Source organism: Cervus canadensis, chromosome 13 (genome assembly GCF_019320065.1).
Source record: "Cervus canadensis isolate Bull #8, Minnesota chromosome 13, ASM1932006v1, whole genome shotgun sequence".
Lineage (NCBI taxonomy): Eukaryota > Metazoa > Chordata > Mammalia > Artiodactyla > Cervidae > Cervus > Cervus canadensis.
In genome coordinates this window covers 62,463,840-62,478,755 of record NC_057398.1, presented here as the reverse complement: position 1 = coordinate 62,478,755, position 14,916 = coordinate 62,463,840, and positions in this window count along the sequence as shown.

Sequence of the window (14,916 nt, the reverse complement as noted above, 5' to 3'; positions counted from 1 at the left end):
TACCACTTCATCTAGAGATGTAATTCTGTCAATCATTGTTTTATGCAAATTTGGTCACACTAGTGATCCAAACAATGTTGATATGTATGTTCTTAAGAAAGTATTAATATCAGTTCACAATAAAAATGGCATTGGATTGCTTCATTAGCAAGATTAAATTTTAAAATAAAATAATAAATATGAAATCATACTTTAACATTTTTGAGAGTTAGTATTTTTAAAACCTTGATTGCTGATAAATGCTTGCAAAAATCGCAACTGAACTGAAACACGTTATTTTGCTTTAAAAAATAGAGTTTGAAGAATCATTTTAAAGAAAGTATTAGATCGATACTTCTTTGATTTTTCAATCAACTCATTTACACTAGATATGCTTCTTACATCATTTAATGGTACAAACATACTTTTACATTTTTTGCAAAAGTCAACTTATTTATCACTTCATTAAAGTTTTATTAAAAGTTTCAGTTTGATGTATTTTATCTCTCTAAAGTCACATAAAATGCTTCAGAAGTTCAAAATAATTCAGCACTGGGGAAAATGATCAGGGTAAATTGTTCTGAATTTGGGAGTCTTTCTATAGGTTACAATTACAAAAGATATTTACTGGCTATCTTCTGCATATTTATTTTCTTTTTTAGTTGACATTTACTTACTATTAGTCATTCATCAGTATTTTTAACAATGCTAAAAGAAAATCTAATATTTATTTTTCTGGATCTCTATATCCTAGAGTACTTGAACCCTCCACTTCTTGAGGATTTTCAGCTTACATTAATGACAAAACTTACCACTTTAAAATTTGATCTCTTAAAGACAAAACCTTTCAATAAATTTTGTTGTTGTAGGAAATTGAAAAACTTCATTCAAACAAAATTTCTTCTATGGCCAGGTGTGGCTATTTATTTGGTTGGTCAAAAATTTCATTTGGTTTTTCAATAACATCTTACAGAAAAAACTGAATAAGCTTTTTGGACAACCCAATACATCTGGGAGCAAAAAAAAAGTTTGAAGATCATGGTTCTTATCTTTCAAGAGATTGCATTTGACTGGAGAAGATAAAGCAATGATCTCTTTATGAGTTGTTTTAATGGATGGATGTTTGTGTAGATATGAAATATTATGGGAGCAGAGAAAACAGGGGAGCACTCCCTGTCTGTGAGAGGCAGGACAGAAAGACTATGCAGGAAAAAAAAGATCTTTAATTTTATGTTCTGCTTACCATAAATCTAGAAGCCTTAAAACAGCATCTGTTTAGCATCTCACAGTTCTGTAGGTTAGCAGTCTAGGTGGCCTCAACAGAACTAAACTCTTCACTGGAGATTCTGGAAAATAACTTATCAAATAGCTCATTCAGTTAGTTGGCAAAATTCAGTTCCTTGTGGTTGTAGGACCGGGGCTTCTTTCTCTTGCAGGCTGTGAGGTGGAAAATACTCTCAGCTCCTACATTCTGCTTTCAGTATTATGCCTTAGGCCAATCTCACAGGCTCTGTCACATTACAGCTGAAGCCGGAGGCTCAAATTTCCCTCAGGCTTCTAATATCTGACTTCCTATTTGCAATCAGCTAGAAAAAACTCTTCTTTTAATGTGCTCATATGAATGAGTTGAGCCTAATTGGATAATCTTTCTATTGTGGGTTAATTGTGTATACAATTTAAATATGAAACATGGGCAAAAACCACTACAATATTGTAAAGTAATTAGTCTCCAACTAATAAAAATAAATGAGAACAAAATAATAAATATGAAACATGATATAACCATGATAGTATCAACAGGAAATAGAGATGATGCTGAGACTGGCTGGGATCTGAAACCTGGGACCTTGGGATGGTTTGCTTTGGTGCTTGCCCCTGGAAAACAAATGTCTCCTCCAGCAGCAAAATGCAAAGAAACTGTAAGGGACTAAAAATAACTGCATGAGCAGTTGGGTCAAATTGTGAATTACAAGCTACAAAAAGAACCAAAACCCAGTGGCTAATTCTGAGGAGCCAGGAGCAAAAGCAGATACTACTAATGCTCCCTGCACACAGCATCACCGAGGTGGTGGGTAGTCTACCCAAGCCTATTCTCGGGCCCAATTCCTAGATTCACCTCCACCCTCGCACCATACAAGGAACCAGCACCCTCACCTCAGGAAATGAGCTTGGAAATGCTGTTACTTGTTTTCACTCTCCCCTGCTACAGCAGGGCCCCAGTAAAGTCTTGCCTAAATTTCTTGTTTGTCCTCTTATTAATTTCTACTGATTGAGGAGGCCAAGAACACTGGTCAGTAACAATGGGGGCTGTCTTAGAATTCTGTTTAAAACAGAGCCCAGAATGGGGAAATAGAGAAACAATAGCAGAATCAAGATCTGAAACAATAATGTTAAAGTGTTTTCCAAAATTGCTGAACAACTTCCGTTCATAGATTTTAAAAGTGAGAAATATAAATGAAAACAAGCAGGCACATGTTTTAATCAGTTTGGGCTACTATATCAAATCATCATAGACCACGTGTTTTATAAACAGCAGAAAATTATTGCTCCTTGTTCCGGAGGTGAAGTCCAAGTCAGCATAGGTGGATTTTGGTGGGGACCCCCTTTTGGGTTTATGTTGTTGAGATTTCCTCAGGCCTCTTTTGTGAGAGCATGATTCCCATTCATGAGCACTCCACTCTCAGCACTAAGGAACATTCCAAACGCCCCACCTCCTAATAACATCAATTTTGTGGTTGGGATTACAATATATGAATTACGGGAACACAAACATTCAGACCATGGCATTGAAATATAGATATAAAGAAAATAGCAAATAAGTGCATCATTGTAAAAGTGGTGAAAGTAAAATGACCAGGGAAAAAAATTAAAAGGAAGAAATTAAGGGTAGAGTTAGGGTTTTTTCAGTGGAACAAGATTAAGGTTTCAAGCTCAAAGAAATGGGGGGTGAAAGCTGAAAGGAAAAAATGTAATGGTACCTTGAAACTGCTATAAGAAAACAAAACACCTGCCTACTTGGAACTCTGTATCTAGCAAACTGTCACTAAAAATAAATATATTTAAATAATCCCCCACATAGATTGTCTATATGAAATCTGTATAATAAGAGCAATATTTTGTAATTTTATGCATAATGGTTAATTATTATTTATAATATTTAAATACTATAAATAATAATATATAGAAATAGTAAAAAAAAAATACTGTTAGAAAAAAGTCTCTCAGTTGTGTCTGACTCTTTGCAACCTCATGGACTGTAGCCCACCAGGCTCCTCTGTCCATGGAATTCTCCAGGCAAGAATACTGGAGTGGGTTGTCATTCCCTTCTCCAGGAGATCTTCCCAACCCAGGGATCGAATCCAGGTCTCCCACATTGCAGGTGGATTGTTTATCATCTGAGCCACCAGGGAAACCCTATATTATTAAAGGTGGCGAGCACACTGTAGTTTTGACAAGTGATTGATGGAGATGCATCAGGACAGTCAGCAGAGTCTAGATATTTACACCCTCTAGTTTGTTATTTTTCTTACCAGCCTCCAGGGTGAAAGCCCTCTGTTACCTGGGGTTCACACAGGAACTTCAGAAGCTGGGAGATTTTCAGAAGAGCAGAAGATGAAAATCTCTACAGACAATATTTGTCTGAGTGTCCCTAGGATGGAAGTAGCTGAGGGAGTTAGGTACCACTTTCAGGACTCAGAGAGATAGTGATTATGAAACATACTGGAAACATTCCAGTAGTATAACAATCTATACCTCGTATTCATGAGCAGTTTTATTATCATGAATATGATAATAGTTCCCTATTATCTATTATTTTCTATCTATTATACATTACCACTTCTTTTGAATACTTATACTTTTGGCAGCCCCGCTTAAATACTTTTTGCTTATATTCTATCATTTGTCAAAATAAGTCTGAGACACGTGCTCTCGTTATCCTCATTTTTACAGAGACAAAACTGATACATAGCTTTGAATCTAGAACCTATACTCTTAGCCAGTATACTGCATTATAGAAAAAAGTGTAGCACAGCTTGCCCTGTTTGAAAGTGTTAGTCACTCAATTGTTTCCAACTCTGTGACCCTGTGGACTATAGCCCGCCAGGCTCCTCTGTCCATGGGATTCTCCAGGCAAGAATACTGCAATGGGTAGCCATTCCCTTCTCCAGGGCATCTTCCTGGCCCAAGTATCAAACCTCATCTCCTGTATCTCCTGCATTGACAGGTGGATTCTTTACCACTGCTTCATCAAAGGTCAGTGAAATGACTTATGACTTACATCCTTAATATGGAAGACTGCAGTTATTTGAAAAAGGCAAACCTATATGTACCCACATAGAAACATAGTTTCCATGTATTTATTGCTCAGGGAAAAGATAAAGCAAGATGTAAAATACAATATGTTGACAATAGCTCAATATGTGTATGAAAATGGATATGTGAATTCATAGCAAAATTTCTAGGATACTTGTTACTTGAGAGAGGGGAATAGGATGCTGAGATTGGGTGGGAGGGGACAGGAGAAAGCAAGGAAAAGAACATTGAGAAATCTTTATATATTTTTGTTGGTTTAAAAAACAAATTTTCCTGTTTAATATTAAATAAAAACATAAGAAAGAAAATATGATGTTGGTATATTTGCTTATTAATAGAAAATCATGTATCTATCTTGAAGTATGAGATAATTGTACTTTGAAGTATTTATGGTGAGGAAACTGAACTTGTTTATAAAATTATTGCAGGTGTATTTCTGTTCTCTGTGGACACTGGCAGGAGAGAACATGCAGTCATTTCTTTTTTTGGCTATGTGGCATGTTTGATCTCAGTTCCCCAACCAGGAATTAAACACATACCCCCTGCCTTGGAAGCACAGAGTCTTAATCACTGGACCAACAGGAAAGTCCCAACACATAGTTCTTTTATAACTTACCTATAAACTTATCTTTCTAGAGTGTTACCAACTATGCCATTATCTTAGATTGCTTCCCAAATTTTTTAGAAAATATTCTGATATCTTTGTATAGTTTTAAAATATAAATTATTTGCTCATGCCCAAGGAGGAATTTCTCTATACACTTATAAATAATACATTTGGAAGTACATAGAACTAAAGGAAATGTTGATGATAAGGTGTTGGAGAATAAAGGGAACTTGGACGAGAAAAGCAAATAACTGTTATGCATGCTAACACATATGTTCATAAATGTGTTTTATGTTACTTATTAAGATGTGCAATATAATTTTTCAGATAAAAAACTGGTGCAACTTTGAATTTCATATAATGTGATCACATAAAGCTCCATGTAATCAGTTCCTGACTGAACTGAGAATATAATCTGATCAAAGAGAGAAAAGGGGAAAAAGTTTACAGGGGACATGGAACTTCACTGAAGGTGTGGAAAAGTGATGACCTGCCATTTTATATTTGGAGGGATGAAAGTTTAGTCATTATAGAACCTTAATAAAGAACACTCACTTCTTCTCTCATGGAAATTGAATATAATGAAATTCTGTATTTAGCAGATTTCTTCATCATGGTGTGTAGAACAAGAAAGAGAATGTGTGCAGGCAAAAAATAATCATAAAGAGCATCGTCTTAAAAAATAACAGCCAGCACTTTTACAAAATAGGTCAAGGAGGATTTGAAAGTATTCAGTAATTTGGAAAGGCCTAAAAGGGGCTTGAAGATTTAATTGTGACAGAAACCGGCTGGCAATTAAAAATGCTGAAATGATTCTTTGCCTTCGTATCTGTTCAAATCTCTTTTAAGTGTGTGGCTTTTTAAAAGAATTTGAAGTTTCTAATGAAAAGAGAGAAAAGATAAGAAACGCTGAGAAATTCTCTGGCTTTTATTACACTCTTGCTATATTTATTTTTTAAGACAAACATCTCAAAAAGGTACTATACTTGCAAAGGAATGCCTTCCTTATGTTCTTCATCAATTAACTCTAAAATTGCTTGCCCTCAAAATCCTCTGTTTATGAAAAGTTATCAAAATAAATGCAAAGTGGAGGTGTGATGCTAGTTTGATGGCAGACTATGTGACATCCAGATTGGTTACTTTTACTTATTTTTTTTTTTTTACTCACTCGCTCCACACACATCTCCCGCTACCCCCTCCTCCATCCCGGTGTGGTGGCATTTTTTCCTTATTGAGTTTTTAAGTGTAAGTATTTTTAAAGTGCAATATGATACAATTTAAAGCAAATTAAAATGTTTGTAATGTATTTATTTGAATAAAAATCTTCACAATGAAGTCTTATCTACCTGTGACTTTCAGTGTGAAAGGTTGTTGCTGAATGATAAGACTCGGGATTCTTGGCCTCCAGAGGAGACGAATTCAATCCAGGGCCAGAGACGAGGCTGGATCGCTCAGAGCTTTTGTGTAATAAAGTTTTATTAAAGTATAAAGGAGATAGAGAAAGCTTCTGACATAGGCATCAGAAGGGGGCAGAAAGAGTACCCCCCTGCTAGTCTGCAGCTGTATGTTATATAGTCACTTGCAGTCTGTTAATGAAAAGAATGTCTTAAAATTCAGAATGGCACCAGGCCCCTCAGCCATAAATTGCATTTTGTGATAATTTTGGCACCAGATAATTCATCCCAGGCCATAAAACGATTGACTTGAATCTTGTAGAAGGGCAGATTACCACACAAATAGTTTCATTTACATAGATTAGGGGAACAATACCTGAGTATAACATACTGGTTTGTCAAGTAGTTTGAGCCATTTGGCGGAACTTAGAGTCTGGGGTAAATGCATTGCACATTAACATAGCTTTAAGACAAACATTTCCATAAGAAAAATGTATTGGTTAACTCAAGGTTTGAGAATAGTTAGCTTCAGGTGAAACCAGGTGTCATGGCAACACAGCATTTTAAGAGAAACCTCCTTTTAAAATTTGTATAGAGAAGGAAAAAAAAATATTGCTAGTTTGTTTCCTCCTGCCGCTTAAGAGAAATAAAAATGTCTGGCATGTGCAGCCTATTTCCTCCTGTTTGGAGACCCCTGGCCTTCCTGCCTGTTATCCTCTCAAGTGGACAGATTACCTATGGTCCTAACTAGATATCTTGCATCTTTCACTAACTTAAAAACCCTTAATGGACTTAATTCTAGTGGACTTACATAGTAAAATTTCAGTTAATTATTTAACAAATTTTGGTTTAGGAAAGGACTTTAGTGATTATGAAGATGAACCTACTATTATATTCATGAGTAAATTGAGAATCAGAAACATTAAGTGATTTACTCAAAAGGTTATTAGTTTTATTTTTTTGTTTGTTTTTGCTTTTTTTTTTTCCATTTATTTTTATTAGTTGGAGGCTAATTACTTTACAGTATTGTAGTGGTTTTTGCCATACATTGACATGAATCAGCCATGGATTTACATGTGTTCCCCATCCCCCCCCCCCCCCCCCCCCCTCCCCATCCCATCCCTCTGGGTCTTCCCAGTGCACCAGCCCCGAGCACTTGTCTCATGCATCCAACCTGGACTGGAGATCTGTTTCACACTTGATAATATACGTGTTTCGATGCTGTTCTCTCAGATCATCCCACACTCGCCTTCTCCCATAGAGTCCAAAAGTCTGTTCTGTACATCTGTGTCTCTTTTTTTCTGTCTTGCATATAAGGTTATTGTTACCATCTTCCTAAATTCCATATATATGCGTTAGTATACTGTATATGGAATATTACTCAGCCATTAAACAGAGTACATTTGAATCAGTTCTAATGAGATGGATAAAACTGGAGCCCATTATACAGAGTGAAGTAAGCCAGAAAGATAAATATCAAAAGGTTATTAGTTTAGAACCTATTAATTATCCACTTTCTATCCTACTACTTAACTGCTTCTCCAGCAGGATTTTGTGGACCTACATGATCATGCAGATGCACTCAAGGAATTCACCAATATCCTGTTGAGACTTTTATTCTTCCTCACCCTGAATTTGTTCCTCTCCAAGTGATCCTTATCCTATTTGAATATATGGCAATAGCTGGCAAATTTATTCACCACTTTGCTTCAGCTAAAAATGGTGGAGTCAGTATTTACTGTCATCATTAGTCAATAGTACACAGATTGTCCTTTATAAAATTCTGTACTCTACACCAGGGATCAGCAAGCTTTTTTTCTGTAAAAGCGAAGACTGCAAATGTTTAGTCTTTGTAGGCAATAATTGTCCAAGTATTCAACTCTGCTGTTATAGTGTGAAAGTAGAAACAGGCAGTCTATATAAAAAAAAAAAAAAAAGAAAGAAAGAAAAAAGAAAAAAAGAAAAGAAAAAGGTGTAGCTGTGTTCCAATAAAATTTTATTTACAAAATAGACATTGACCCTGATTTCATTCAAGGGCCATAGGCTGCCAACTCCTTTGAAGGTTTTCCAAAGGCATCTTGAAAACCTCTTCTTAACAGGTCTCCACTGCTATCCCCCTCAAATTTCAAAGCAAGCACTATAATGTGGCTCCATCTGGCTTTTCTGAACCCCACAATTTTAAGTCCATTGCAAGATCTTTATAAAAGTATATTTTGACTCAACTTTTGAACAGCTGGAAAATTCTCAGGAGCCACAAAGCAAAAAGTAGAGAAAGGTGCATGCAGTGAAATGTCTCTACCTATATTTCATTCTCTATCTTGAAAGCAGATAGCCACTGTGGGTCCTTCTAAATATCTAGATAGATGAACTGATAGATATGAACTATTTTTAAGCAAATGATATAAGGTAATCTGGCCCTTGCCTTTTAACTTGTAATAAAATTTGCACAGTTTTCCATTTTGGTATAGTACAAGTATATTCTAGTATGGTTGTGTTATATTCCATTTCATTAAGGTTTAATCAACTAGTTGCTCCTGATTGGCATTTATGATATTTATCATTTTTTGCTGTTAAAATGATACTGCAGAATAGTATTATAATTTATAAATGGGCATAATATAAATATTTATAGACACCATGTGTATACCTTGACACATCACTTGTATACTTTTATATATCTAATATTACAAGGAAAAAGAGAGACTCTACTCTGGATTTTTAAAAGTTCTAGAATATACAGATACAGATATATAGAGAGATACAGACATAGATTTTATTTTAATTCCTTTTTTCTTACAGTAAAATGTTAGCTCTATGAGAAAATGGATTTTGTATAAATTTTCCTCTGTACCCAGCTCCTGATACAAAGTAGGCATTTAATCAATATTTTTAATATATAAGTGAATAAATATATAATATTATATTTTTATTAAGACCTATATTTAAAAATATGAACTGATTATTCGCCTCTTGGTTTAAATTTTGCTTTTAAAGATATTTTGAATCCACATAGTATTATTTTAAATGAGAAAAGGAAAGATTGCCACATTCTACTAATAATGAGGCAATGACAGGGTATATTAGTTGCAAATTCTGCACTTATGCCCAGTGATTTAGGACGGTGAAGTGTCCACCACAGTTTGAATAGAAATACTGGTAAGAAAATTTAGTTATCACAGAGTACAAGCTTGTAGGGATGCTGAATTAAAAAACAACTTCTGCCCAGCATAGCTGGTTATTGCTATTAAGTTTCAGCAAAATATTATTTGTGACACTAAATCAATGTTCTTAATTTGAATATTATTAACTTTATAGTGTTTATAATTAATTTTTAAATTAGTTTTTGTCATATAGCAGTAAAGCACATGGATTTTATATCCAGGTCTATCTTTCGAACCTTGAGTAATACATGTTTAAGTCAGGTGGATTATACCTAAGATTACATATTTTCTTTCCACGAACATATGGGAACATATTAAATAATTTTGAGAAATACTGCATGCTATGCCTTTTCCCTTTGTATTATTTGCTAAACCAAAGGCAAAACTACATTTTCCCTCATTGTATATGTCTTTGGGGCATTTTTCTGCTAATGCACTTAAAAACTACATAAAAATAGGTGACATATCTGGTTTGTTTAGTAACAATATCAACAAAAAACAAAAACATGTTAAAAACTGCTTACATCTGTATTTTAAATGTCTATAACAGTTACTAACCTAAAAGTATAACCAATTCATTCATTGTATATAGGCATAGAAAGCGATGAGTGATTACTTAACTTGAAGCCCATGGAAAACATTGATATTTATGTGTAATTAGTGTACATGCCTATATGATTATAAGAATTTCATATATATATAAATAAATATAAAATTTATGAAAATTTATGAAAATATATGAATATATATTGAATATATGAAATATAAGGAAAATATGAAAAATATATGAAATATATGAAAAATATGAAATATAAGAAGAATAAGAAAATATATGAAAATTAAGACATATATGAAATATATGAAAAATATGAAATATAAGAATATGAAAATATATGAAAAATATGAAAATTATGAAATATATGAAATATATGGAATATATGAAATATATGGAAAGTATGATATATATGAAATATATGGAAAGTATGATATATATGAAGAATATGAAAATATATGAAAAATATGAAATATTTGGAAAATATGAAAAATATATGAAATATATGGAAAACATAAAAATATGAAATATATGAAAATATATGAAATATATGAACATGAATGAAATATTTGGAAAAATATGAAAAATATATAAAAAAAGGAAAAATATGAGTTATCTAAAATATATGAAATATATGAAAATATATGAAAAATATGAAATATATGAAATATATGAAATATTTGGAAAATATGAAAAATATATGAAATATATGAAAATATTTGAAATATATGAGACATATGAAATATATGAAGATACAAAATATATGAAAATGTATGAAAAATATGAAAAATATGAAAAACATGAGATATATGAAAATATATGAATTATATGAGATATATGATAAATATGAAATATATGAAAGTATATGAAATATATGAAGAATATGAAATATATGAAGAATATGAAAATATATGAAATATATGAAATATATGAAATGTATGAAGAATATGAAAACATATGAAAAATATGAAAATATATGAAACAAATTAAAAATATAAAGAATATGAAAATATGTGAAATATATGAAAAATATGAAGAATATGAAAGTATATGAAAAATATGAAGAATATGAAAATATACAAAAAATATGAAGTATATGAAAAACAGGAAGAATATGGAAATATATGAAATATATGAAAAATATGAAGAATATGAAAGTATATGAAAAATATGAAGAATATGAAAACATAAAAAATGTGAAGTATATGAAAATATGAAGAATATGAAAAATATGAAGTATATGAAAAATATGAAGAATATGAAAATATAAGAAAAATATGAAAATATACGAAAAATATGAAGAATATGAAAATATATGAAATATATGACAAATATGAAGAATATGAAAATATATGAAAAATATGAAGAATATGAAAATATATGAAAAATATGAAGTATATGAAAAACATGAAGAATATGGAAATATATGAAATATATGAAAAATATGAAGAATATGAAAGTATATGAAAAATATGAAGAATATGAAAACATGAAAAATGTGAAGTATGTGAAAATATGAAGAATATGAAAAATATGAAGTATATGAAAAATATGAAAATATATGACAAATATGAAGAATATGAAAATAAATGAAAAAATGAAGAATATGGAAATATATGAAAAATATGAAGTATATGGAAAATATGAAGAATATGAAAATATATGAAATATATGAAAAATATGGAAAATATGAAGAATATGAGAATATATGAAAAATATGAAAATATATGAAAAATATGAAGAATATGAAAAATATGAAGAATATGAGAATATATGGAAAATATGAAAATATATGAAAAATCTGAAGAATATGAAGAATATGAAAAATATGAAGAATATGAAGTTTATGAAAAATATGAAGAATATGAAAATATATGAAAAATATGAAGAATATGAAAGTATATGAAAAATATGAAGAATATGAAAACATGAAAAATGTGAAGTATATCAAAATATGAAGAATATGAAAACTATGAAGTATATGAAAAATATGAAGAATATGAAAATATACAAAAAATATGAAGAATATGAAAATATATGACAAATATGAAAAATATGAAGAATATGGAAAATATGAAGAATATGAAAATATACAAAAAATATGAAGAATATGAAAATATAGGAATAATATGGAAAATATGAAGAATATATGAAAAATATGAAGAATATGAAGAATATAAAAATGTGAAAAATATGAAAATATATGAAGAATATGAAAATATATGTAATATATGAAGAATATGAAAATATATGAAATATATGACAAATATGAAGAATATGAAAATATACGAAAAATATGAAGAATATGAAAATATATGAAAAATATGAAGAATATGACAATATATGAAATATATGAAAAATATGAAGAATATGAAAATATACAAAAAATATGAAGTATATGAAAATATATGAAAAATATGAAGTATATGAAAAACATGAAGAATATGGAAATATATGAAATATATGAAAAATATGAAGAATATGAAAGTATATGAAAAATATGAAGAATTTGAAAACATGAAAAATGTGAAGTATGTGAAAATATGAAGAATATGAAAACTATGAAGTATATGAAAAATATGAAGAATATGAAAATATACAAAAAATATGAAGAATATGAAAATATATGACAAATATGAAAAATATGAAGAATATGGAAAATATGAAGAATATGAAAATATACAAAAAATATGAAGAATATGAAAATATAGGAATAATATGGAAAATATGAAGAATATATGAAAAATATGAAGAATATGAAGAATATAAAAATGTGAAAAATATGAAAATATATGAAGAATATGAAAATATATGTAATATATGAAGAATATGAAAATATATTAAATATATGAAGAATATGAGAAACATATGAAATATATGAAGAATATGAAAAATATGAAGAATATGAAAATATATGAAAAAAATGAAGTACATGAAAAATATGAAGAATATGAAAATATATGTAATATATGAAGAATATGAAAATATATTAAATATATGAAGAATATGAGAAATATATGAAATATATGAAGAATATGAAAAATATGAAGAATATGAAAATATATGAAAAAAATGAAGTACATGAAAAATATGAAGAATATGAAAATATATGCAATATAGAAGAATATGAAAATATATTAAATATATGAAGAATATGAGAAATATATGAAATATATGAAGAATATGAAAAATATGAAGAATATGAAATATATAAAATATATGAAAATATAGGAAAAATATGAAGAATCTGAAAATATATGAAAAATATGAAGAATATGAAGAATATAAAAATGTGAAAATATGAAAATATATGAAATATTGAAAATATGAAATATAAGAAAAATATGAAGAATATGAAAATATATGAATATATGAAATATTTGAAATATATGAAATATGTGGAAAATATGAAAGATATATGAAATATATGAAAATCTATGAAATTTATGAAAATCTATGAAATTTATGAAAATATATGAAATATTTGGTATGAAAAATATATGAAATATATGCAATATATGAAAATATATGAAATATATTGAATATATGAAATATATGATGAATCTGAAAATATATGAATTTAAAATTCTACATATACATTCCCCAAGGGAATAAATACCATATTATTATTTCTGATTTTAAAGCTTAATTTCACAGGTGAATAAAACTGATAACAGTGACCTGTAATAAGTATATTCACACATTAAAAGTATGAAATAACTTGTAAAAAAATTAAATGCCATGGAAACACAAGCTGTTATGATCATTATCATTATTAAGTCTCTTGAGTGGAAGAAAAACATAGCAAAATATTTAAATGTGTTAGACATTAATACAAGAGATATAGCTTTTCACCATGCATAATCTTCAGGCATTTAAATAGCAGAAACGCATTATAACTGATATTTAGTCGTTTTCTGGGGCTTCTCTTACGTTTTCTTGACCGTCACTTCTTGCTTGGTCAATTAGAACTGTATACTGTATAAGTTTAGACAAATTCTTCAATCTCTCTATGGCTTATTGTCTTAATCTATAAAATGAATGATGACTTGTCTAAGAGGATTGTTATAAAGTTTAAATAACTTAGAAGTTCGGGACCGTGTAAAACTACTTGGCAAGCTGGGATAGGAAGAATATTGGAAAAGGAAAAGGAAAAAACAGTATTTATTAGAAAACATTTATATTTTTAATTAATGTGTGCTTTATTGTTTATCCAAAGTGAGAGGTATAAAGATGTTATGTATCTTTTTTAACAAAATTGTATTTTCAAATCACTTTCCACGTTGCAGACAATATAAGTTTTGCCATGGGTTTGAGAATCCAATATCCAATATCCATATTCTTAATATGGTACTCTGAAAAAGATACAGTGAAGTATTTTTCCTCATTAAAGCAATGTTTACAATGAGCATCACGTGTGAGTTTGGAAGGCCAAGAGACTAGACCATCAATTTCCAGAAGCACTTGTAGCGACAGCTGGAGTCAAGTAAGAGCAGTACAGCCAGCAGCTTCCAGCAGAGATCGTGGTCCCCTGGTGTTTGACTGCTTCAGTTTTAGTGACATCACTGTTGCCAAAAGATCATCACCCAGCTCATCCAGTGGTTATCTGTGCTCTAATTCCTTATTGTTTCTGTTTTCCTGACCAAACCTTTCCTATAATTTGGTCATTTTTTAAAAAGATAATTTATGCATTGTTTGTTGGTCCATCTAACAGTTGACATTAACCAAGTTGTTATTAAAGGTGAAGCCGTGTCTTAGGAATTGTGGGGATTCTGTGAAGGCATAGAATGCAGCCGTGGCAGTTCATATATTGCACATGATTTTTTTTTTTCCATATGATTTTATGACACTAAAATAATAGTGAATCCTTCACAATAATGTGACCTCATTAGCTATTCAGTTAGTGTT